Source organism: Carettochelys insculpta, chromosome 9 (genome assembly GCF_033958435.1).
Source record: "Carettochelys insculpta isolate YL-2023 chromosome 9, ASM3395843v1, whole genome shotgun sequence".
NCBI classification, from domain to species: Eukaryota; Metazoa; Chordata; order Testudines; family Carettochelyidae; genus Carettochelys; species Carettochelys insculpta.
Window position 1 is genome coordinate 56,453,823 of NC_134145.1, and position 26,268 is coordinate 56,480,090.

General features: G+C 41.8%; 1 long non-coding RNA gene across 1 annotated transcript; it reads right to left on the bottom strand.

Moving 5' to 3' along the window:
- Positions 1-640: 640 nt before the first annotated feature.
- LOC142017419 (uncharacterized) lies at positions 641-25,024 on the bottom strand. The gene is made up of 3 exons (XR_012646522.1): positions 24,908-25,024; positions 16,273-16,431; positions 641-824 (listed from the first exon to the last, which is right to left on the bottom strand). It is a non-coding gene; the product is annotated as an uncharacterized LOC142017419 (long non-coding RNA).
- Between the last annotated feature and the right edge of the window lie 1,244 nt (positions 25,025-26,268).

The window sequence follows — 26,268 nt, forward strand, 5'->3', positions numbered from 1 at the left end:
CTTTAAGAAGCAAAATATAACAGGTTACCAGGTGAAGTAGTATCAGAGAGGTAGCCATGTTAGTTCGTATATTCAAAAACAACAAGAAGTCCTGTGGTGCTTTATAGACTAACAGATATTTTTGGAGCAAAAGCTTTCGCGGGCAAAGATGTACCTGACGAAGTGGGTCTTTGCCTACGAAAGCTTATGCTCCAAAATATGTTAGTCTATAAGGTGCCACAGGACTTGCTGCAGAGGTAGATCATCAAAAAGATGAGTTCTTGGTGAGCTTTCCAGTTGATGCTACAATGGGGGGAGGGATAGCTCTGTGGTTTGAAAGTGGCTTGCTAAACCCCTGGTTGTGAGCTTGATCCTTGAGGGGGCCATTTAGGGATCTGGGGCAAATAGATTAAAGAAAAAAGAATATGGGAGGGCTGGTGATTGGTCCTGCAGTGAGTACAGGGGCCTGGACTCCATGACCTCTGAAGGTCCCTTCCAGTTCTATGAGATAGGCAGATCGCCATATATTTGAGGTATCACAGCTAGCAGTCACCAAAGAGGCAATTACTTTTAATATATTGTGTTGTCATTGCACAAAATCAGTAACAAGTTGATACAACAGAGAAGAAAAGAACCTATATTTAACCATGTTTTTCTCCAATTGAAATCAATTTTAAAACTCCTCATTGATTCCCAGCCACAAAGACTGGGGTCTTTGTGATTGCCCCATCTCTGAAAGCCAAGAACAACCCATTGTATTCAAGACATGGTGTAATCCCTGTTGCTGTGCTGTGCTGTTGCTGTGCTGACACACCCTGTCAGTGATTCCTACTGGCTGTAGATATCTGGAAGAAATGAGAAGAGGTGAGTGAGGAAAGAACGTCAGTCAATACTTCCACAGCCTCCCTTGTTATTTATTTGGTTATGATTTTCACAGGATTTATGGATTTACTTATTAGCAGGGTTCAGGGTAGGCATTCTATTAGTGCAGAGGAGGTTCTTCGACAAAACTATAAAGAAATTACAAAATTGATTTTTAAAGGATGTAATGTGCCAAGGTGCTTCAAAAATTAGTATATCTTCTAAACAAACCATACCTAAATAAATAAAAACATAGAAAGGAAGATAATATTCAAACATGCAATTGCTTTTTATTACAACACCACTTTGCATTTATACATCATCTTTCATCCCAAAGGACTGCAAAGCGGCGTTTCATGACCTATATACTGGACAAATTGCACCACAGAAATGCTGCCACCTTGGGAGCACCAGGAAGCAATGCATATCATCACTGCAGAGAGAACACTTTATACTAGCGTGGAAAGGGAAATTTTTGGTCAGGGGCAGTAGTGTGTCATGGGATCTAATACAAAGCTGACAGAAGTTCTATTTTAAAGGACTGATTTAAAAAAAAATTAGAACAGCATAATCTGCAGCAAATTCAACTTATTTGTTTTGCAAGGATGAAGGATTAACTGGATTCCCCTAGACCTGAACCTGTGATTTCACAGAATCTATGTATATCAGATACTGGTGGACTTCTTAACAGATACAGCTACTGTTTAGATTAACGCTCCTATCCCAACCTGTTCCTCTCCTCCTGAGGCAGGAAATACTGAGAAATTCCAGTTTTTATCAGTATCATCCATCTCTCAGTATGCCAAGGCACTAACTCAATTCCATATTTAAATACATTTTTAAAAGCAGTAGACTTCTGAGTGAGTCTTGGAGGTGAAATGTTTCCAGACAAAGAGAAGTAGGAAATAGGACATAGCTTATTCCTTCCCTAGTATCCTCAGTCAGCTGATACTGAGGGGAAGTGTCAAGATCCACTTGGAGGAAGAAGTCAGTCTACAATAAGAGTTATAGCTTCAGAGGAAATGGAAAACGTGATAAAAATACAATAGGCTTATCTGGAAATCTTTAACATTTACTTGATTAGAATGGAGACAAATTAAAATTTTCTTTACATATTTCTTGAATCGTTTTAAATAAATCTTTTAAATATAAAGTTATTGCCCCACACTGATTTTAGTACATTCGAAAAAAATTAAAATGAACATGGCCACGCCTAATCAAAATGTAACATGGAGCCTGGAACAGCAGACTCATTTGATCTCGCCCTTGTCCCTACCTACAGTACCAATTTAGCTAGGAATTTAAATATGTGCTTAAAGTTAATTATGTGTGAAACTCCTAATGGAACTTAAGCCTATGCTTTAGTATTTTGCTGAACGGGATCCTAGATCCTCAAGTCAATCAGATCGAGGGAGCCCAACCTCTGGTGGATCACGGCCCTCTATCCACTACAATTACATCAGTAATTGTAAATAAAAACTTTAAGATGACGTTGTTAAAATGTTCTACCTTGGTCTGTAATCCAAGAACACGGTGTTTTGTAAAGTGTGCTCTCAAAAGGAGGGGACAGCTCATGAACTTGCATTGAAAAGAGACAAGTTGTTCTACAACAGTGCTAAAATTGGACTTCTTTTCACATTCTTGTAAATATGAAGCTCACCTGTTGCTTATGATTTTTTTAATTTTGTGTTTTCCAACTGTGAGCATTGTACACTTTTGGGGGATATGCTTAGTAATGCTATGTGTGATTTTTCTGGAGGTTGATAACTTTGCTTGCAGTAAATATTCTTTAAAAGAATGTGCAGTTACATACATACTTCAAAAGTATTTTCCTGCAAAGAAAAAAGTTACATAGGTTTTGTTTGCTATCTTAATTTTGGTTGTATTCTTTGATGTTAACACATTTTTGTATAACTGTGTCATACAGCTGTAATGAAATCCTGTAGTATCAAATATTAGATGTGATTTAATAGTGTTAATCAACTTAAACCCATTTTAGTCGCTGTTTTTGGAAAAAATACTGCCAGATGCTGATGTTCAGTGTAATTTCTCTTTGCGTGTTCAATTACGGAAAGTGATGCTCAGTTGTAGAATGTATTGTTCAGGCACTGACCTTTCATTAACACCTGATAATATGTACATCCCATGTAATCAAGGATGGCCTGATCAGTACCACACTGTACCGAAAACCTTCTGATCGCTATACTTACCTACATGCTTCTAGCTTCCATCCTGCCACATAACTAGATCCATTGTCTACAGTCAAGCTCTTAGATACAATTGCATTTGCTCTGATCCAACTGACAGAGACCAAAAACTACAAGATCTTTACCAAATATTCATAAACCTGAATTACCCACCAGGAGAAGTAAAAAAACAAAATCGACAGGGCCAGACAAATACCCAGAGACCAGCTACTCCAAGATCGGCCCAAAAAAGCCAAGAACTGAACACCACTGGTCATCACCTACAGCCCCCAACTCAGACCACTGCAACGAATTATTAAAGACCTACAACCTATCCTTAATCAGGATGCCACACTCCAGAAGGCCCTGGGTGACATGCCTGTTCTCTCCTACAGACAACCTCCCAACCTTATGAGGATCCTCGCTAAACAGCTGCAGTCTATACCCCAGGAATAACAGTCCTGGAACCTTTCCCTGCAACAAAGCCCACTGCCAGCTTTGTCCACATATCTTCTCTGGAAATACCATCACTGGACCCAACCAGGTTACTAACAGAATCACAGGCACTTTCCCATGCTCCTCTACTAACATTATATATGCCATCATGTGCCAACAATGCCCAGATGCTTTGTGTATTGGACAGACTTCTAACTCCCTTAGACAAAGGGTTAATGGGCACAAAACAGACATAAAAACACTCCAGACCCACAAACAAGTTAGTCAACATTTTAATGGAATGGAGCATTCTATTAATGACCTAACGTTATGTGTGTTACTGAAAAAAAACTTTCGCACTGCTCTTCAAAGAGAAACAGCCAAGCTGGCTTCTATATTCAAATTCGGCACATTAACACGTGGTTTAAATGGGGACAGGAACTTTCTGAGTCACTATAGGAGCATGTCTGCATACTTGGCTTAATCTAATTCTCGACCTCCCCCCCCGGCCACCCCTCCACTCTCTGATTTGCTCACCTTGATTATCTTTTTCTGATTTGTCCTCCTTGCTTACTGTTTTTGGTTCTCTGTGCCTTAAATATTGAGTCTGTTCTGGTCTAGCTATGGTCTGAAGAAGTGGGTCTGTCCCACGAAAGCTCACCTAATAAACTAGTTTGCTAGTCTTTAAAGTGCTACTTGACTGCTTTTTGTTTTGATCCCATTTAATAGTTATATTATCAAACAATAACCACAATTTAAAATGGATTTCTTAAGCCAACTAAGGGATCGGGATGCCAAGTTAAAAACTCGGTGCCCAAATCACCTAGTCAGCATTAAAATTCTCTGCCTTAAACTTCCATTTTGAGAGATGATGGGTTCCTGTACTATGCCCTACATTAAGTACAGGGAATCTCTCTCAAACCAGTAGAATTTTTCGAACAGAAGGAAACATGTAATCATGGCCACTGGACAGGCAAGAAATCTAATTCAGGGGCCCATTTTTATTCTGTAATCTAGCATGTAAGGTAACCTATGGAGTTTAGTAGGGAGCATTGTAAAGTTGTTGTAATTGACTTCTAAAAGAGCAAAATAAACTCATTTTACTTTCGCAATCAGCATCTGCTAAAATTTAAGTGCATAAAAACCTACTGGTATGTGACTACTGAGGTCCAATACAGAGAGATGGCCAGAGCCACCTGTAAAAGCAGCTCAGGGAAAATTACACTTCTGTCTATCTAGTAAATAAGTCCCCCATCATTGTGGCATCTGACAACCTATTCAAAATGAAAAGCAAAGATCAAGAGAGGCATATACACCACCAAGAGGATGCAGACACTAAATAATATAAAGGATGATCCAGAAAGACCTCAGGAATTGAAGGTAATGAAAAAAAAGAATAACTTCTGAACTAGCTACATCTTGGTTTACGATAACTAATACTGTATTTCGTAATTCCAGCAAGGTTTAATAATGAGTAGTTTAACAAGGTTTGCGATGGTCTATATTGGTTGGTTAGCTAGAGACAGCATTGTGTTAGCTCATATGACGCTCAGTAACTATGTTCAGATATGATTACTTTTATGTTCTTTGTACTTCTGCTGTATAAATTATATGTTTCTGTTAACAGTTTTCTTTGTGCTTTCTTTCACTTTTGCAAGAAGAGAACTATAAATCCATTTGTGAATACAAATTTGCCATTTTCACCGTGTGACACTACAAATTACAGTTAACACTGGAAAGTTCCCAAGTTGTGACCCATGGATCACTGGTGTAATTCATGGAACACTTATTGATGGTCTATAGAGAGCTAACAATTACACAGTTTTGATCCCACCTATGTTTTTAAGTTGTTGTTACAGTTACCATTCAGGTTCTTCACTAAAAAGACAAATCAACACTCCTATAACAGCAACTGAAAATAAGGGAGACCCTGATGGCTTACAGGAGTCATCCCTGCCTAACAGGAGAAGGATAGGAAAGAGGGCCTTCTTCAGGGACCAAACTGATATCCCACTAGCAGAAGAATCCCCAGAAGGACAAGGGAAAAAGCAACAAGAAAGCCAGACTTGTCTAGGCAGTAGATGACCAGTACTTAGTGGCTGGACAACATCTGCAGGGGAGAAGGGAACCAAGCATCATGAAAGCATCAGCACAGAGAGAGAAGAGGTGGACCACACTGCAAAGCAACACGTGAAGGGAAGCCTTGTTGGAGAGAGTTCTGTAGAATACTTGAGATGGAAAACATTTTAAAAGGAAGTTAAATAAAACTTGCACAAAAGATGAGTCACAAGTATTATCATTATAATGAACCATGGGCTCAGCGCCCATTGGTGTCCGATGTCTCCCTCACTAATTTTTCCATCCTTCCCTGTCCAGTGCAGAGTGGCTTAGTTTCTATAGATTAATTCCGCACCATCATCATCATCACCATCACCACCAACAACAACAACCATGGGCTCAGTGCCTGTTGGTGTCCAATGCCACCCTCAATATTTCCTTCCATCTTTCCCTGTCCAATGCCGAGTAGCTTAGTTTCTGTAGACCAGCTCCACACCAATCTACTATATCATCGACCCATACTCTGTGGGGTCTGCCTCTCCTATTCAAACTGTCCATTATGCCAAATACTTTTTACTTGTTGTTCATTCTGCAGATATGCCCGAATAGCTGTGGCTTCCATTGTATAACCTTCTGCAGTAGGTTCTCTTTCAGCTATAATCTTCCTATATAATTCCTCATGGACGACCTTCTGCATCCATCCTATTCTCAGGATCTTGCTATAACAACTCTTTTCACACATCAATATACTTCTCTTTAAATCTTTCATTGTCACCCATGTCTCACATCTGTACAACATGCTGCTGAATACGTTTTCAAGGTGCTCTGTTCCTAAGCTAATTGCTTTGCTTTTCCAGATCTTACCTATAACCTTCAAACTTGCTCTTGCTTTTGCTATTGTAGTCGCTATTTCCTTCTTACAATCTAGCTTATATGTCATGTTGCTCCCCAAATATGTGAACTTCTCTACGTTCTCTAGTTTGAGAACACTGTTCTTCCTTCCTATTTCCTTGTCTCCAAATACCATTGTCTTTGTTTTATCGATGTTCATAATCGGTCCATACAACTTCCCTTCCTCATTTAGCACTTGCACCCTTTTCACTTGCTTCCCTTCATTTTCCTCAGTGATAACTATATCATCCACAAGAGAGTGATGGACAAGATCAAGGAAGAGGTTAGAAGGGATATCGTTGCATGGGATGTGAATTACTCGAGTGTACATGTTAAAAGCAAGACAAACATTTTATGTAGCATTTTAGTGAGTTATTGGCTGTGGCTTTTATGTAGTCATTTTTAGTAGTATCACCATCCAACTATAAAGAATAGCTCATTAGCATTCCTTTAATATCATATGGACGGATTCCCTGTTGCTCTGCATTTTGTTGTGTGGTCATGTACACCAGTGCAAAGTGAGTGCAAAATGCTACCAGATCAGGAAGGTAGTATTTTAGATCGCCTTGGCAGCCACAGCATCGGAGTCTCTTTAACGCTAAGGCCCCTCTCTTAGAGCAGGTCTAGCAGTGCAGCTGTGCCGCTGTAGCATCTCTGGTGAGGACACTCTATGCTGACAACAGATGCTCTATGCCAAAATAAGAAGCAGAAGCTATGTCACAGTGCCGTTGTGGACTGTGCTTAGCTCACAGCAACTTGTGTCACTCAAGGGTGTCTCTTATGTAGTAGTGTTGACTTGCGCTTACTGTGAGGGTCAGGTCCATTTCATAACCCTACGCCTTCTGTAGTCATTTGCATCAGTGCATTGGTAGCACTGCAGACCCACTCTGTGCTGATGCAAATAACAACAGACATGCAGAACAATATAGAATTAGGCCCTATGTCATCCGGAGTGAATATACATCAGCTCAGATAATTATCTCTCAAAAGAATGACATCCAGTACATACAAAATGGTTCAAATGGAAAAAAAACTGCTGGGATAAAAAATGAATCATTTTCAGGCCACTAAGTGTATAAAGCAAAATGCACGTTAGCTTACAGGAAAGGAAAAACTGTTCCTGGAATTTCAATTCTGGATAGTGAATGCTGTATTACAGACTATGGGGCTACTTAACCAATGACTGGAACCTTGCAGAGTCATTTACACCCATGCAAATGACTACACCAGGGACAAATCAGTGAAGAAATAGGCCCTATGAACCCATGAGATCTAGCACCAGGTCTAAGCATTTTGCCAGCCTTGGCAGAAAAATATTTTGGAGCCATCACCCCAGAGCAATGCAGCAAAAATAAAAAAGCCACATGGCACCCTGGAAAGCTGTCATGAAGGGCACGCCCAACTCACCTGCCCCCAAAACTAGCTCTGTGCAGATCAACTCTTTTTGTAAAGCTAGTAAGTAACAGAAACCTTCAAATGATTAAACAGGTCCCTACCATGATTGTAAAATGCCAAAGAAATACAGTATATACCCCCTACCCAAACTATGCTAACAGAACATCAAGGGTGCGGAATTAAAGCTCTAAAGCAGGAAATGCCGAAGGTAAGAATGAACATGCAACCCTAACTCTACCACTTGTGCATATTTACATGCTAGAGACTGGAGTTACACGGGCATGTATTGTTTCTCACTGCAACACAATATAGTAGGATATACTTTTCCTGTAGGTGTACTACCTTGTACTACTATGTATGGAGTTTCACTTGCCAGGACTCTGAAATAAAGCTACGTGCAAACAAAAAATAAATAAATAAATGAAAAAGGAAACAACACAGGTAAACTCCATGACGTGCAATGGTTTGTCTAGAAACACTGAATTCAGCTGTGCCAACAGCCCTTCTCCATGCCCTCAGAAGGAGCAAGGCCTCTGGTGAAAGGGTGGGACAGCCAGCTCTCAGTGCTGCTCGGAGTGCACTGCAGGGTACTCTGACAGCAATTTAAAAGGCCTGGGGCTCCAGCCACCGTCATTTCCACAGTAGCAGTGACTGGGAACCCTTGGCCCTTTTGTATTGCCAGACTCTGGGGCAATTGTCCCCTTTGCCTCCGCCACCCCCACCCGTTGGCAGGCCTGACTAAATTATTCTATTCTACGTACTGTAGGAGGTACCTTGGATGAAGCCCCTCTCCTATCAGCCATATAAAGAATGGAGCTGCTGAAATGTGCCTGAGTGGGACCCTTTCAAATGCATAGTACAAAGTACGCAGGAATCCTCTCTCGCCTCCTCCAGTCCTTACCAGAGCTACAGAACAGCTTCTCTGCCCTGTCAGGACATACAGCATCTGTAAGAGCATAGGGAAGAGCTCCAGGAGCCCTTGTGTATGGTGGCTGAGATATGACAGAGTTTATTGAATTTCCCTCAACCCCTTTGACTTTCCCCAGCTCCAGGGGTTCCCATCTCTTTATCTTTCCTTTGTTTTTTACTACCTAGCTAGTCACACATGCATTCACAGCAAATCCTCTCTCAGCTGCAGTCCTGATGAACTTTAGAAGACAGATATAAAGTGCATGTTTTGTACATGATTGTCCATGGCTCATAATTTGGTCAGATCAAAACCAAAAGCTCAGGCACTTAGCCACAGTTCGGGCTATTTCCATGCTAAATTTTAGCACAGGGGAAGACCCGCCCCTCCATCCCCGCCTCTAAGGCTGCAGAGCTGTTCAAAAGAAGGAAAAATATTTTTTCTCTCTCCTCATGCTCACAAATAGATTAAATGTTCTGCTCAAATCTTCCAAAAAATTATCTTTGACCAGAGGCCAGGGGCCTGATTCCCCTCTCATCTGCACTATTTTTAAAACTTAGTTCCTGTTTTGCAGACTTTTAGCAGATTCGAAGAAAACCCATTGTCACCTTTCAGTGTGACTGTAAGTAACTCAATTGACATCGGTGGGGCGCCTCTCAGTTTACATTGCTGGGAGATCAGAAGCCATCCTAATGACAGGAAAATTCCAACTACCCAAAATTAATATTTTTCAGAATATGATGGCTGACTGAAAACAGGAGGCTATTATAGAATCACAGAACACTAGAACTGGAAGGGATCTTGAGAGGTCATGGAGTCCAGTCCCCTGCCCTCTTGGGGAGACTAAACACCATCTAGACCATCCCCGATAGGTGTCTATCTAACCTGCTCTTAAATATCTCCAGTGATGGACACTCCACAACCTCCCTAGGCAATTTATTTCAAACCGGAAACCATTACTTGAATAGTGGTCACTGCTATGCTACTGGTACCTCACAGTACCAAGTGAAAATGAATATGCTCCATTCTTGGTAATTTGTCGGGGAAAAAAAAAGTTATTTTCAAAAGAGGACAAAATAACTCTCTCATAAAAGTCAGCAGCTTTGTGAAACTCAAAGCCAGATTTTCCTTTTTAAATGTCTTTGATCAAATTAGTGGATTTTAGCCCTTTTGAGATATTGATAAAATTGGACTGGCACCTCAGCCAACATCTGAAAGGGACTTACCAATTGTTCAGTCTCAGTTAAATCTCAATTAATCTAAATTAAGCCAGAAATTACACACACGTGTACCACCTGGTTTGCACATCATACTCAGGTTAAAACAAATTCTAGAGTAATGATTGTTAGCATTCAAGTTTAAAAAAAAAAAAAAAAAAAAAATTCCACCTTTAAACCCCTCTTTCCTCCTGCCTTAGTTTCGTTTGGGTCTGTCCCACGAAAGCCCATCACCTAATAAATTATCTTGTTAGTCTTTGAAGTGCTACTGGACTGCCTTTTCATGCAGCGGTTCCTTATCGCAATCCCCTGCTCAGCCTCTTTGTTATCTTTGATTTCCCTCCATTTCCCTTTGTGTCTCTTTACCAAATGGATAAACTTCCCTCCCTTTCTGATTTATCTTCTCATTTTTTGTTTAGGACTTGGGGGTTAGTTCCTATTGGTTTTTATTTTGCAGCAATATTTTAACCTACTCTGGACACACCTTCTCACTTCCCTGTTGCTCAGTATGCTTCCCACACCTGCATGTGGACCAGGTTACATTCTGGTTTTACATAGTGCTTTTCTTAACCTGGGTATTCCAAAGCACTATATAAAAAAAAGTGCTAGATACTGCGGGCCAGATCCTTGGGACTGTCATTTCTTCCACCAGCACAACTCAGGGAAGCACAACACAAATACGCTCTTAAGTCTTTATGGTTCACTGATCCCTGAACAGCCAGGCTGGTGTCAATGACCAACTTAGCGTGGACTCATGGATGCTCCGAGTCATTCCAGCAGCCCAACAATGCTCTGGCCACACCCCTTTTTCTCCCCATATAAATTGAACTGTGAGAGAACTGCACAAAACAATACCAGTTTTATGGTACTTGAGGATTGCTCTATGTAGTGGGAGGACCAAGCTGACGTCCCAACCCTGTTTTAAATCTGGTAGCACAAAAGTAAATTTAACCACACCAAGGATTTAGCCCTGGACATGCAGTGAGGATTAAAACTTTGGAACTCTACAAGGCTTGTATGTTTCTTGTTCTTTGGGATAAGTTTCTTTTTCAGTCAAAACTATAATATTTTACAAATTGCTCAGATTTTTAGAGCACAAGAGCCAACAGCCCACCAACACTCTCCTCACCGTTGACCCAAGAAAAAATAGTCAGGTGTGTATTGACAGAAAAAGAGATGTAAATGGGGTTTTACTCAATGGTCATTTTCTTTTCCTGAAGGAAGAACTAGGCTCTCCAGCCTCTCCCTCACCCCTTAGATATCACTAAGGTGTCCAAACCAGATTTCTTCCTCCATCCCAAAAGAACATCCTATTATTGAGTCCTACACAAACATACTGCAATATAAAAAGACATCTGCACAAGACAACATACTGATGAAAAAGAAAAACCTTTTTAGGGGTGAAGCAAGCACTTCCTCCTTTTGCTTGCAAAGTTGAATTCAAGAACAAAACCAAAAAAAGCTTATCTATGGTTTGAGAACCAAACTCACTTCAGATAGGAGTACTCTTTAAAGAGTAACTTCCAACATACGGTGTTCCTTTCTCTATACATCTCTTCACGGATTTTTCTTCCCTCAAGTAATTATTAATATTCTCATCAGTAGCAGGCACAAACACATTCAGGCTATGTCTACATTACATGATAAAATCAAATTTAGGGCAGTTAGCTTGATTTTACAATGTCACTGCCTTCACTGCAAAAACCAATAGGTTGATTTTAAGAAGTACTAAAGTTCATATTATATCATCATGAGAGGTGACTTGACATAGCATCAAGTTCGAATTAAGGCTAGCACGGAAATGCCGTGTCTTTTAATAGACTTTATTAGCCTCCAGAGGTGTCCCGTATGTATCCCACAATGCCCCAGAGTTGTCCACTCTGGCCACCTCCATCTCTGCTGCTCCCCAGGTGCACAGGAATGGGGTAACAAGAAGCGCATGAAGTTGAATTCAGCACCAGGAAGCCCATGGCGGGTAGTCTGTGAGATCATGCTTATAAGAGAGCCTGGGAAACTCCTTTCTTTCTTTGCTATCAGCATTGCGAATGTATCTACCCATTAAAAACAGCCCCAACACAGAGTTCATGCTTCTCCCTCTCCGTCTGTAAGCTGAGCACTTGGATTGTTTTTTTCCAGCACTGGTGCCAGCTCCTGCCCCACGTGGCAGCTAGGCTGTGGAAGTTGTGCTTGTATGAGACACTTAGAATCTTCCTTTCTGTGGTCTACCTTTGTGCAGAGAGGGCCCTCCCTCCCCCATAGGCACCACACAGTCGTGGTCTTTCCCACACCCAACCAAATCACATAGCTAGCCCTGGACCCAATAAAAATAGGTGCCTGCTGTTGAGCGTGGACCATGCTGCCAGGCAGCACCAAGTCCTGGTTTACAAGCAATGAGGGCTCTAGAGGCAGGAAAGATTTTTGTGGACTTGCTGCCACTAGGGAGAAATCTGCCCCTGGTGCCAAAGATTTCAGGGGCTTGCCCCTCGTGCCTGAGCAACACTGAAGGGACCATTTCAACTTGCCCTTCACCAACAATTCTACACCCCACGACACCCCCCCCCCCAATGAAACGATGGGGGCCAGCGCCTGCAAAGTCAATTGGGGCTGGCCCCACTGCCTTAGAAACACTGAAGGGACCATTTCAACTAGCCCTTCAACCAAGACACCACACATCACCCAGGCACGTGGAAATTTGGAAGCTCCACCCCTGAGTTGGACACATTTGTGTAGCATAGTGGGAAGCCAAAAATCCTGCATCAAAAAAATGTCTTTCTTCCTAACCTTTACTATCCTTCTCTTTCTTCAAGCTTTTCATTGTTCCTGTCATATTTTCAGGGATGATGTTTCTGGATTCAACGGGGCGCGGGGGAAAGCAGCTAGAGGGCCACCTGAGGTGACACAGACTCCTGGGTGATCACTGGTCAATATAACAGACCTCCTGCCTTCGCACTACACCTTCTATTTGGTTTTCCTTCACCTGTGACTCCCAACTTTTATTTATTTTACTCTGAAAAATGGCCGTTTGCTGCTTTTTGTAAAATCTTGGATAATTCAGTAATAAAAGCAAGAGATTTCAGTTAATTTGGCAATCTTTGTTTTTTTGGTAAATTCCTTATCAAATAGCTTCCTTAAGACAGGTCATACCATACTGTGGTTTCAAGGGGAGAAAAGTAGCTGAGGGACCAGTTGACATTGCATAGTCATCTGGGTGATCCCAGAGCACATACATGCTGTGATTCCCTACTTTTCCTTCTTTCCTTCTGGAAAAATGGTTGTTTTCCATGGGAGGGGAATGAGAGCAATGCAATGTGAGAAGATGACATCGCATACCCACAACCACTTGCAGGGCATTTGTTTCCCATACTGCACCAGTGAAAATACCCAGAATGCTACGGACAGAGGGAACTGTGGGATAGGTTCCCACAATGCACTGCTGCAACACTCAGTGTTTGGCAATTGAGTGTGGAAGCAATAAGTCGACTTTGTCTGGAATTTGTGGGGAGGTGAAGATAGTCATATTCGAATTTATAAAAACCAGCATTACAAAATCAATTTTAAAAGATTCCAAATTTATCCCATCATGTAGGTGTAGCCTCACTGTGGTGAAAACCACAGCAAAGAAATGATCCTCAACCTCCTTAACTGCTTCCCTAACTCCCTGTAGTCTAACAGACTTACAAATTCCCTAGGAAGCCTATTGCTTTTGATACACTTACAAAGTTGGGGATGGATTTTTGTATTTGGCCATTTGATTCTCATACACTCTCCTAATTTTCATCTTAAATGGCATACTTCATGCTTTCTAGTGGCTTTCCTCAGACTGGATTTCTATTTTCTAAAGCTATATTCAGTTCAATAACCTCATGAAACTTTCTATTTAATCATAATGATTTTCTTCTTGTCCTCCTCCTTCCCTTTTTATGACTCTTATGGTATGGTTAAGTAGCACTTAATACTGCTGACTAAAGATTTCCTTAACTTTGATTCTAGGGGCTTTTTGACTAGCTTACTCATTTGTTCCTTAATTCCCCTTTCTAAAATTTAGCACAACAATGGTAGTTTTATTACAATTACTCCTCTAGAGGATGCTGAACTTAATGATCACATTGTAGGCTCCCTTATCTAAGTGGCATGAACAGTACATTTCACTGTACCGGAGGCCTTTCTCTGCTATTGAGCAGACTTTCGCCAACTAGCTTTGTCTTTATATATCTTAACTAGTTCAAAGCAAAAGGACTTTGCCCCTCTCACCCATTCAGTTGCAGATCTGAGGGCTTGTCTTAAGCTTGACTCATTCACTTTGAAAAGGCACCGATTTCAAAAGAGGCCAACTGAATAATTTAATTTTATGACCTCTACAGAGACTAGTCCAGAGATTAGGTTTATTAGATGCCCTACAACAGCTACAGCCCTATGAATTAGTTAATAGCTTCTAAAATATCTATTTCAAAAGATCAGAATTTAAATCCCTCAAGTAACTCTGCACTTTAGGTTTAAAAGGTTCAATTACAGCATTGCAGTACCATCTTGTGAATTGTGTAGGTGTAAGAACCAGCTCAGAAGCTGAGCCATATGCTCACACCTTCTATTCCCTAAAATGGCAAGAATCAACCCTTCAATAATAGGGAACAACTGAGCATCAACCATTATATCATTATTACAATTAACAGAGGTTTCTTTTTCAAAACAAATTAGAGACCATACAGGTTGAACTCTTTTACAAGAGGATCCAATAGGAAGTAAACAGTTTACTTCTTCACCAACCATTCAGAAAGCCAGCATTTTGAGAGCCCTGCCAAGTGCCAATCTTTAGAAAAATAAAAGAACTTCAAAATGTCAGGGATCCTAGAGTCCTGCAGTTAGAGCATTTAACTTCCTCCCTATGTCACCCTATCATCAATATGGGCCTAGAAAGACTATAAACAGTATGCTTACTCCAAGTCCTATTCTGTTTTCAGTTATCATGGTGTAAACCCACTGAAGTCAATGCAGTCTCACGGGTTACACTGAAAGCAGGATTTAGGGGTCAGTCCAACTCCCTTTGAAGTGAGCAGAAAGACTTTAAAACTCTGTCTACACTAAAGGGTTTTGTCAGGAAAATGGTCATTTTGCCAACAAAACCCAGGGAGTATCCAGGCTCCCAAGGCGTTCTCTTGACAGTAAGTCGGCAGACACACAGAACTTTTGCAGACAGCTATATCCCACTTTCCACACGGAATAACACTTCTGTTGACAGAGATTGTTCGACATAAAGCAAGCCTGGACATTTGTGGGGGGAAGATTGGAGGCTGTCTTCAGACCGGGCTTTTGGGACACCAGGCAGCCCTGTCTTTTATGCTTCTGGATGACCGTTTTGCTGACAGAGTGGACAGGCAGTCCAGCCACTCTCTGTCGACAGAGCTGATCACTCTTGCAACTCACTTGGCAGTTTGGCCATGATCTGTCAATAGAAGTTTTGTCGGAAGATACCTTCCAACAAAAACATCTGCCAACAAACCCCTGTAATCTAGACACAGCAAAGGTATTATTATTATTCCAAAATAATTTTGCAAGCATCTACACAGCAAAATAGGAGATGTATAGATGAAGAATAGGGGCTATTCTGAAATAACACTGCTGTGTAGACACAGAACACTGGTTGTAAGTGCCTACCTTTTACATGCTTCCCGGGGCTCTAATCCAAAATAGGCTCTATTGTGTGTGGACACATTCTTTCGGAATAAGTTTTGCTTATTTTGGGGCTTCCCTATAGTGTGGGTGTATTATTCCAGAATAGTTTATTTTGGAATAATAACTCTGTAGTGTAGACATGCCCCAATAAACCAGCTGGATTGGGAACTCAGCCTCTCTTTTTCTCGGAGTTCAACCAGAAGCAGCATCTTCTTCTGCTTCACAGGAACAAAGTAGAAAACATTGCAGTAGAGAATGGATTCATTACTTATCAGGGTGCCCCTTTGGATCTCTGTTGCTGTATGTACTCTACAAATTTCATCCCATCCTGTATAATTTTATTACCTCCCCATAGCCCTGCACCAAAGTGGAACACCACTTTACATACTATTATATCAGAGCTGTCCACTCTTTACAATTTTCTTTTGAGCACTGCTTCTTACCCTCCCCTTCAAATCTAAGCAATGGAATTAAAAAGATATACAGAACAAATATTTAAATTCATATATTGTTCTCTACAACCACATACTTCTATTTCAGATGCTTCTCATTTCTCAAACAAGTCCAGGGCTGTATTAATTATCCTGATTCAGGAAAGAACTATAGATCTGTTAAATTAGATAGAGTAAAAAAGGGCACAGCAATAACAATTTGTCACTTCTAGTTGATTTACCTCCTCCATCTCCGAGTTATCCCATATTCAGGTATAGTGGTCCGTACATCAGTGATGTGTACTCTGTGGGCTTAGTCAGAGCTTTGGTTCTAGATGCTGCATGCAGAGTTTTCTATTAAATCTCTGTAGAGCCAGATACTGGCAGGAGGAATTCTGCATCTGTGTGAAAGGAATAAGGGAGAAGTATTTTAAATGCAAACAGTAACTTTTTTCCCTATATGTTCTCATGGTCTCTTTCTTATGAGTACTGCATTGAATACAGTCATTGTATAGATAAGGAGGCAGGCTCATGTAATATTCGTTAGTTACAAAGAAAGGCACTTCTCAGAGCGGATGGCATAGTGCTGCGGTGTCCAATAGGTAGTGTAATATGACATTGCAGGGTGCCGATTCCGGCTCTGGAGCCGCATATAGCTCTTGGTGCCTTTAAATGCGGCTCTTCCTAGAGCCGCACGAGTGGTGCCTGCCTGTGCACATGCCCCACCCCTGCTGGGAGAAGCACATGGCAGCTCTGGCAACTCCAGCTCTGTCCCCAGCCACTCTTCTGGCCCTAGCGGCTCTGGGTCTGGCCCCGGAGGCCCTGGCCACTCCAGCCCTAGCTGCTCTGGTTGCCCCAGCCACTCCTTCAGCCCCGGAGTCTCTGGGGAGTCGCCAGCATTAATTCAGTATGGGAGAGTGGGGGGGCTTGGCTCTGGGGAAATGGGAGGTCATTTATTTAGAGCGGGGTTAGGGAAGCCTGGCTTAGGGGAGGGAGAGCAGTTGTGGCAAATAGAGAAAGATGACAACCACAAGTGTGGCAGTCTTTCAATTCCTATTGGACACCAGTTGCATAGTGGATTAAGCCTCATATCTCCATTTCCAACACTTCCAACTCCCCTTTTTGTCACTGCTGAAGGCACCATTAGTTTCTTTGCCACTGGGGCCTGCAAGCTGGGTGTCATATCAATGCCTCCCTCTTGTTCACACCATACATGGAAGTTGTGTCCACATCTTAGGGTTGCCAACCCTCCAGGTTTGGCCTGGAGTCTCTTGGAATTGGTATTTATCGCCCAGTGATTCAAGCAATCCTGGCCATTTTAATAGGATACTTTAAGAAATGACATTGTGTCATGTTGGGGGAGGGATCTCCCAAAATAGTTTCAGAGTTGGCAACTCTACCACATCTTGCTGCTTTTTCCTCCTTGAGGATACATCTAGATTAGCAGACAGGGGTGAGGAACACATTTTTAAAATCAAACCCTATCTAGACTAGGAAGACAGGTCGAACGCCTATCACATCCAGACTTCTCTTTCTTTCCACAGGTCTAAAATTCCTACCCAAGTCCTTGTCCCCCATCCTGACTATGGCAAACTTCTGCTCTCTGACCTCCCTGGCACCAGACATCACCTCTCCAGTTCATTCAAAATGCAGCTGCTAAAATGACCTTCCTGGATCACTGTCCTGAACATATCCCCTCTCTGAATCCCTCCACTGGCCCCCATTTTCTGCTGCACTGAATTTAGTTGTTGAGAACTCACCAATAAGGCCCTCAAAATTAGGCTCCTCCCTATTTATTTGTACTTTCTGGAAGCCTCCCACCCTCATCTATGCTACTCATGATCCCTGGTTTGACCTTCAATTGGTCTGCTTTTCCCACTACTCCTACTGTGAACTGCCCTTTCCTTCATCAGATCTCCTTTCAAGAGCCACTTCTGTTGTGACACATATAAAAGAATCACCAATTCATAATGGCCAGGTAAAGAGCCAGTGAGGATGGCTAATCATAGAATTCAAGAACTGGAAGGAACCTCAACAGGTCATCGAGTCCAGTCTCCTGCACTCATAGCAAGCCCAAGCACCAACTAGACCATCCCTGACAGGTATTTGTCTAACCTGCTCTTAAAAATCTCCAGATTCCACAGCCATCCTAGGCAATCATCCCATTGCTTAACCACTTCCTAACTTCCAGTTAGGAATGTTTTCCTAATGTCCAACCTGCATCTCCTTTACTGCACTTCATGCTCATCGCTTCTTATTGCTGTTAAAAAACAAATGTTGAAGGAATTCAGATCAACTTATGCATTTAAGCTATTTAAATATATGATCTTATTTCTGTTACCATGGTTTTTGGTCCCACATCCCTTCTTCTATGCATCCTTGCCACATCTTGCGTTTTGTTAGACTGAAAGTGCATTGGGACAGGAATTGTGCCTTTATAAATATTCGTAATGATTTTAGCACAATGGAATCCTAATCCTGATTGGCACATTCAGAGCTATCTCATTATTGATAATAAATGTGCCGTCAAATCCCATCAATTCAATCTTTTGCCCTTCTGATGTAGGCTAACAGAATATTATGCATTACAGTGACTTTGGATCCTCAGATGACATCTTACAAACTTTGGACTTATCTTCTTGGCTAAACAATTAACAGATCCAATTGTACTTTTTGGGAGAATATGCCCCAATGTCCTTTGCCAAAGGTTTTCTTCTTATCATTTATGCTCTTTGCTGTTTGGCAGCCACATTTCAGTCCAGTGGTAAGTACACCTATGAGGCCAAACCCGGTTCACCTTTTGCACAAAAGTACTCCCATGGACTTCTACAGAACGACTCACAAGTGACAGGTTTTGAACCACAGTTTGTAAACATTTTAGGGTCCTTTGGGATTAGGTTGTTTTATTATCATTGACACATTTGTATTTGGCAGCCAAAAGAGTCATTTGAGGATGCTAGTGTCTATTTCCAGCCATCTGACCTCTCTTTTTGTTTCCATTTTAAATAAAGACACACACAAACAAAAGACAGGAAGGTCCACAATGCTAGAGGCACCCTACAATTAAAGGAAGTTGACCAGGCTTTGAACAGTTAAGATCCAGCCAAAGGCCAAAAAGCAAAACAAAACCAAAAACAAAGTGTAGTAGAAGGAAATCCTTCTGCGTTCAGATATCTTGGTGATGACGGGTATCAGAGAGAACCCAAATCTGGGATAGGAAGTAGCACAAAAAATTAGACATAATACAAATTTTGTAAAAGAATAGAGAAATATTTGCATGTATGCATGTAAAAGAAACAAATAATTCAATCCTCTACAGCAAGAATTATTACAGAGAGGTAGCTGTGTTAGTCTGTATCTTCACAAAACAAAAAAGCAGTCCTGTAGCACTTTAAAAGACTAACAAAATAATTTTTAGGTGATGAGCTTTTGTGGGGCAGACCCACTTCTTCAGATCTGGAAAACTCCCATAAATGATGACTGAGATTAAGAGGATTTAACAGAAAGACAGAAAAAAAAATTAACTAAAAACTGATGAATCAACTAGATAGACCAGAAGGGCAGGGGAGGGGGGCGCTGAAGGGGAAGGAAAATACTTACTGCAAGTGTCTTAAGTTAAGCGGGCTGCCTGGGATCACTACGAATATCAAAGATGGAGAAACTGTCCTTGTAATGCATAAGGTAATTGATATATTTTTTGAGCCCGAGGTCTAAAGTATCAAACTTGAGAATGAACCCCAGTTCAGATGTCTCTCTTCGTAATACAGTGTTAAAGTCTCGTTGTTTAAGAATGCAGACTTTTAAGTTTTGAATGCTATGACCTGCTATGCTGAAATGCTCATGGACAGGTTTATGCATATGATGTGAAAATCAAATCCTGTTCTTAGGGCTGAGACATTAATAAACATAAGAGATACAATCTAGAAATTTTGTACATGGGCAAAGCTCCAGCTGAAAATCATTGAAAGTTTTGCTTCAGTAAATACTTGCGTACCAGCTTCAGAATCTGGATCATGCTGAATGACACACTCTCTATTTGTTTCATGCACCCGCATGAACACACAGCAAGATCCTGATAACTTTTTCTCCATAAATAAGAGAAGTACCAAACAGAGGAGGCAGTATTAGCATTAGACTATTACAAAACAATCTTTTTGCCACAAAATGTCACCATGGCTAAAAGCCCAGAAGGATTCAAAAAAGAATTAGTCATTTCCCTCTCTCTCTCTCTCCAGGAACCCTCGTGTCAAGTAAGATTTCCCCATGGATGCCTGTAACAGATGAGAGTGAAGGTGAGAAATTAGGCCAATTCTAGCAAGGAGCACTCTCTGGCAGTGGCTGCATGTGAGGTCTCTGTCTCCATCAGTTGCCAATGCTGGCCCAAGCACGCTTCTTATGTTGGGCTCTCTGGTCTTCTTCATAGAGAAGACACTTAATCTCAAAATGTTGGGCACTGTTCTTGATGGTGGCCCTCCTGGTCACCCGACCCTCCACCTGCCTTTCCCAGCTGTCAGTGTCCATGTTACCAAGGTGTTCTTAAGGATGTCCCTACAACGCTTCCTCTGCCCATTGAGAGACCTGGTCCCAACCCTCAGCTGAGCATCGAGAATCTATTTAGGCAGACGTGTGTCAGGCATCCTGATCATGTGACCAGATCACAGCTACCTGTGGGAGATTGCCACCTTAATACTGTAGGAATCAGCCTCTGTGACAACGCTAATGTTGGTTCATCTGTCCTGCCATGTGATGCCCAATATTCTCCTCACTGCCATTGGTGAAATTTCTCCAGATCTTTCATATGATGTCTATAGGGAGTCCAAGCTTCAACTCTGTATAGCAATGCTGGAATGATTACAGCATCTTAGGCATCAATCTTAGTCTGCATCTTGATGTTACAGTTGAAGACTCACCTCTGTAAATGTCCATAAGCCACACTGGCACTTGAAATTCAGTGGCAGATTTCATGGCCGATTTCAGCATTGTTGGACAGATAGCTTCCGAGGTGGGGGAAGCTTCTGATATTTTCCAGCACTTGGTCATCCACCATGACAGTTGGTTGAGGTAATGGTTTGGAGGGTGTTGGCTGAAAGAAAACGTTGGTCTTTCATGTTCTGAGAGTCAGTCCCAACCTACATTAGGCTGTGGCAAAGATATCGACAAATCGCTTGGAGACCATCCTCCAAGGTAGCTCTGGCCTCTGCATCATCAGCATACAGGAGTTCTATCACTCGTATGGTTGTGGTCTTGGTCTTGGCTCTGAAGCAGCCCAGATTAAAGAGGCTACCATCCACTGTGGCTTACTTCGACTCCACTTGGGAGGCCATTTCCAAAAACCTGGAGCATGGCTGCCAGGAAGATATTTAATATCATAGGTGCTATCACACACCCTGGTTTGACTCCAGTCCTTATGTCAAGTAGTTCAGTTATGTACCATTGTTAAGTACAGTAGATCCTCGACTTGTGCCATTCTTGGAATAATGACAGTCGAAATCAACAAGCCCTGCTGCACCTCTCCTCACTCGTAGCACTCACCCTGCTGCTTGGTTCCTGGGTCCTGCAGCTTGGGGAGGGCCGGGAAACTGACCAGTGCTGCTGTGCCCATCAGTTTCCTGACTCCCATGAGTGGCTGGCAGCCAGGAGCCAGGCACAGCAGCACTGGTCAGTTTCCTGGGTCCCCCACAGCTTGGGGGAAGCTCTGAAACTGACCAGCACTGCTGTGCCTGGCTCTGGGCTCAGCCAGGACCGGGGAACTCAAAGGCAGCAGGGCCCTTCCCCTGACTTAGTCACAACTTCTGAGAAATTTGACTTACACATGGTTGCCCAGGAATGCAACCTACGCATCAGTCAGGGGTCTACTGTATCTTGGCCTGCATCTGGTCATGTAAGCAGCATACTACGTTGATGAATATTGGCAGACAGCCAAAGTGTTGCAGGCTTTTCCAGAGGGCCTTGTGGTTCATGGAGTAAAAATGCTTTAGTCAAATAGAAGAATGCCATATACAAAGACTTACGTTGCTCCTGATGCTTCTCTTGTATTAGACAGGCAGAAAAGATCATATCAGATAACAGATGTGATCTTGCCAGGTCCAGGTAATCAAAATTCAATAAAATAAATTATTATTCCCTCAAGATAATGACCAGTGTTTCATAGGGGTGACAGTATTTCAGTATTTTTTTCCCCACCTTTTAAATACTGGTAAGAAAAGCAAGACTGGAAGCCTTGGAGGCAAAAGTCCTCAAGTCACAAAAAGACATGCAGCAGCCTGCTGCAATGCAAACTGCATCATAATGCCTTCCCAATATTCGTCTACTTTTACTTGAAACTGTCCCCTTGAAGAGGGCCAGTCCCCAAACCAAATCTGCCCTCGGTCTCTCCAACAAGGTGGCCAATAAGAGCGCCAGACAGCAGCATCACCTGTGGCAATACGGGGGATCATCTCTTGTGATGTGGACAACTGCTCAATGAGGACTTGAATTAAACCACCAAATCTAATTTCACTCTACACACTAAACAGCCATCAGGCAGTAATAGCTTTCGATCATGACAGAGTTATTCTGGATTAAAACCAGGAAGCTAGAGGCAAAGAAGAGCTGTATCCCACCGTAAACACTATTCAATTACTTTTTTATGGTTTTTTTTCTTAACCTTTATTTGGAGAGCAAGGGAGAAGCAAATAAATTACTACAGTTTTTTGCTTTAAACAGTTGATTTAGACATGCACAGCACACCAGAACCAGATGTGCATGTATCGCTGCAAACGCAGACTGATATGTAAGTCGATAATTTGGCAACCTCTTTAGAGAAGGAATTAGCTTATTTTTGTTCCACTCGCTGGTCCAAAGCCATTTCCAAAGTTGCACAACCCTTATCCAACTTAGCCTTGCTATTGAGAAGCAATAGTCAAAACAGAACAGGGGGGCTGGGAGGAGTGGGGAAAGGAGAGCAGAAGTAGGCCTGTGCTGGTTATGTGGTTAAATGTTAAAAAGCAGAAGGATAGAAGAGAAAAAAAAAAAAAACACTTTGCTCTGCTGCTTTCTGAAGCAGATTTCTCTCTTTTCCAAGTGGACTCCACACTTCTCCCCTTGCCATGATCGTATCTGGCAGGAGCTTTTAATTAAAAAACAGCCAGCCTGCATTCGTGCTACCCCAACGAACCTCTCTTGGGAAAGGATGTTCTCTGCTAAGCAATTCCTGCTCAGAGAGCTGAGTGCCAGCAAAAGGAAAACAGCTGGAATGACTTCCTATCCTTCCTATTCTCCAGTCAGGCCTGGTGGCCTAGTAACAATTTTTATTTATTTTTCTCAAGACTGGGGCTAAAACAACAAGAAATTGTTCAGAGCAAGATACGATGCCTTTTGTAAAGGATTACATATGGCTCATTTCTTACATAAATCACACATTAAAAGTCTAATGCTAACAAAGATCTAATGGATTCAGGGCATGATTCAGCTCCCCTAAAGTCAGTGGAAAGATGCCAGTCAATTCAAGGGGATTGCATTGCCAGTTTAATGATAGACTGATCAATTCATAAATAGGATCATCTCTTTGTTTGCATATGAACTGCATCTAGCACCAAATGTGACTGGAGACTCTAGACACTACTGTAATGAACAGATTAAACAATAATGGCATATGACTGACTTATGCACTATGTCCTCACTGACTGAGAAATCAATGCGGCAGTGACAAATTATTATATCTATGAAGTGGCTACATCTATACTAGAGAGTTTTGCAGACAAAACTGAGGTTTTGTAGAAAAAACTTGTGGAACATTACACACAACATGTGTTTTGTTGACAGAAAAACTGTTGACAAAAAAGTTGCATAGACATTCTGGGGGGGGGGCCCTTTGTCAACAGAGCGGTATGTGTAGACACAATCCGTCAACAGGAGTTCTGTAGGAATATCTCTTCCAACAGTAATGTCTGTAGACAGATGCTCCTAGTGTAGACACAGCCAGAATGTGTAACAGAATTAGGCCAGCAGACCCCAGCTGGAAGGCTGACAGGCAGCGCAGGATGCAGCCTGGGCTAGGGGAAGAACAGACAGAGCCGGTTAAGTAGAAGCAGTAGGTAGTGGTAGCAGGTAATCAATGAGGACCAGCTGATCTCACTACAGGAGTGCTGGCAGGGCTTAAAAAGCCATCCCAGACAGGGTGTGGGGGAAGAGGTGAAGGAGGTAGGGAAGTAGAGGAGGTAGAGATAAGAGAAGAGATGACAGATAAGGACAGCAAACAACACCTACAGGAGACAGCAGGGGGGAAGAAGGGGTAGCTCAGTGGGAGAGTGCTTGGGTTCCCCTCCGCCCATTGAGGCTGAAGCCCTGACTATGGCAAAGGATTGACCAGCCAGCCCAGACTGGCCAAGGAGGGTGCAACCTAGCCCCGTCAACAGACGGGAGAGGTGTTGGACTCTGGCCAGACCCAGGGGTACTCTGCCACATATGTTATAGTAATTCAAATTTTCATCAGACAAAACACAAAAAATGATGGGAGTCACATTGTCACATTGCAGTTTTGCTGCATCTCTCATGTTCTCTTATATTTTTCTTAAAACCCCCTGCTGATGGAACCATGTTCTGACCTGACAAATTGTAGGGAAGGGGGTGGGAGCGGGGAGAGAGATTCCACATCTGGACTACTGAAAAAAGTTAGAGAACATGAATGCTAAAAACACCTTCACCATAAGACAGACAAAAAACCAAATCATTGTTAAAACCATATAACTTTTAAGGCAATCGTGTGGGTCATACTCCTTTGGGGAAGAAAGATAACAGGTGCTCCACTGACACAGTGATAGGGGTCTTCTACAGACATTCAGAACCCAGCGTGGATACAACCAAAGATCTTCCTCATATCTTTAATGAAATACATACCCCTTGGAGTTGTGTGATTATGGGAGGGTTGTTTCCCAGACACAGATTGGAGGCCAAGTGCTGTTAATGATGGTATGACCTACATAAAACTCAACAGGTTTCTTCACCAGTTTCCTGAAACAACAAGAGGTGATGCCATTTTAGATTTAATATTGGTAAGTAACCATCAAGAACCTGAAAGTGGTGGTGGTGGTGGTGGTACAGGTCAACTTGCTTTGAGTGATCCTGCGTTACAACAGTTCAAACTAAATGAAAGGATAAACAAAAATATCTTTGCAACTAAGATCCATAACATAAGAATGGCCATCCTAGATCAGATCGATGGTACATCTATACCATTATCCTGTTCTCTGACAATGGTCAATGCCATATGTCTCAGAGAGACTTAAACAGAGCAGGCACTCATTGACTGATCCGTCTCTTGACATCCACCTCTAGCTTCTGGCAAATATAAGGAGGAGGTTTAGAAATACTTTAAATCAGAGTTGCAAAAGGTCTCTGAAACCTGCATCACAAGTAAGGGGGAAAACAATCAAAGAGAAATGCTGCATATCAAACAGGTTGAAGAATGAAAAAAGGATGGCTCAGTAAGGCAAGCTACTTCTTGCAAGTCAGAAAGCAAAAGTGAAAACTTCCAAAAGCCAAGCAGATCTGGGAAAGGAAATGAACACAAAAGATTTCTAAATAAATTTATATAAATAAAGAGAAAACAAGGAAAGGAGCAGGATACCCAAGAACTGAGGACAGAATTGAGACAGAAGATAACCTAAATACGGTGCAACACCTAAATTAATTATTTGCCTCGGTTCTTAATAAGTGTAACAAGGTGTTTGGGGACAGTGGGAGGGTAGCTAATGGGAAAAAGTTATGGAAGCAAAAATTACAACATTCAAGGTAGAAACCAAACTCACACAGGCTAATGAGACCAAATCACTGAGCCATCTAAGAATATTAAAGTAATTGGCACATGAAATTGCAAGCCCAACAGCAAGGATTTTTAATGGCTCTATAAACTTGAGGATTATGCTTTAAGACTGGAGAATTGCAAACACAGTATCTATATTTACAGGGGGAAAAATGATTCAGGAAACTACTTGGAAACACTGTATTTCAAAATAACACAACCAGACACAAAATGCATTCGAAATAGCACCCAGCTTTTTTTGAAATAGCATTTCCAGGTCCATAGCGCTATTTCGAAGCAGTGCCACTGGTGCCCATTACAGAATAGGTGTTATTTCTCAGGGAATGAGGTTTACCAGAATCAGAAAAACACACCCGCTATTTCAAATTTATTCGAAATAGTGTGTGCACCATTGAGATGCTGCCAAAGTTATTTCAAAATAATTGCTATTATTTTG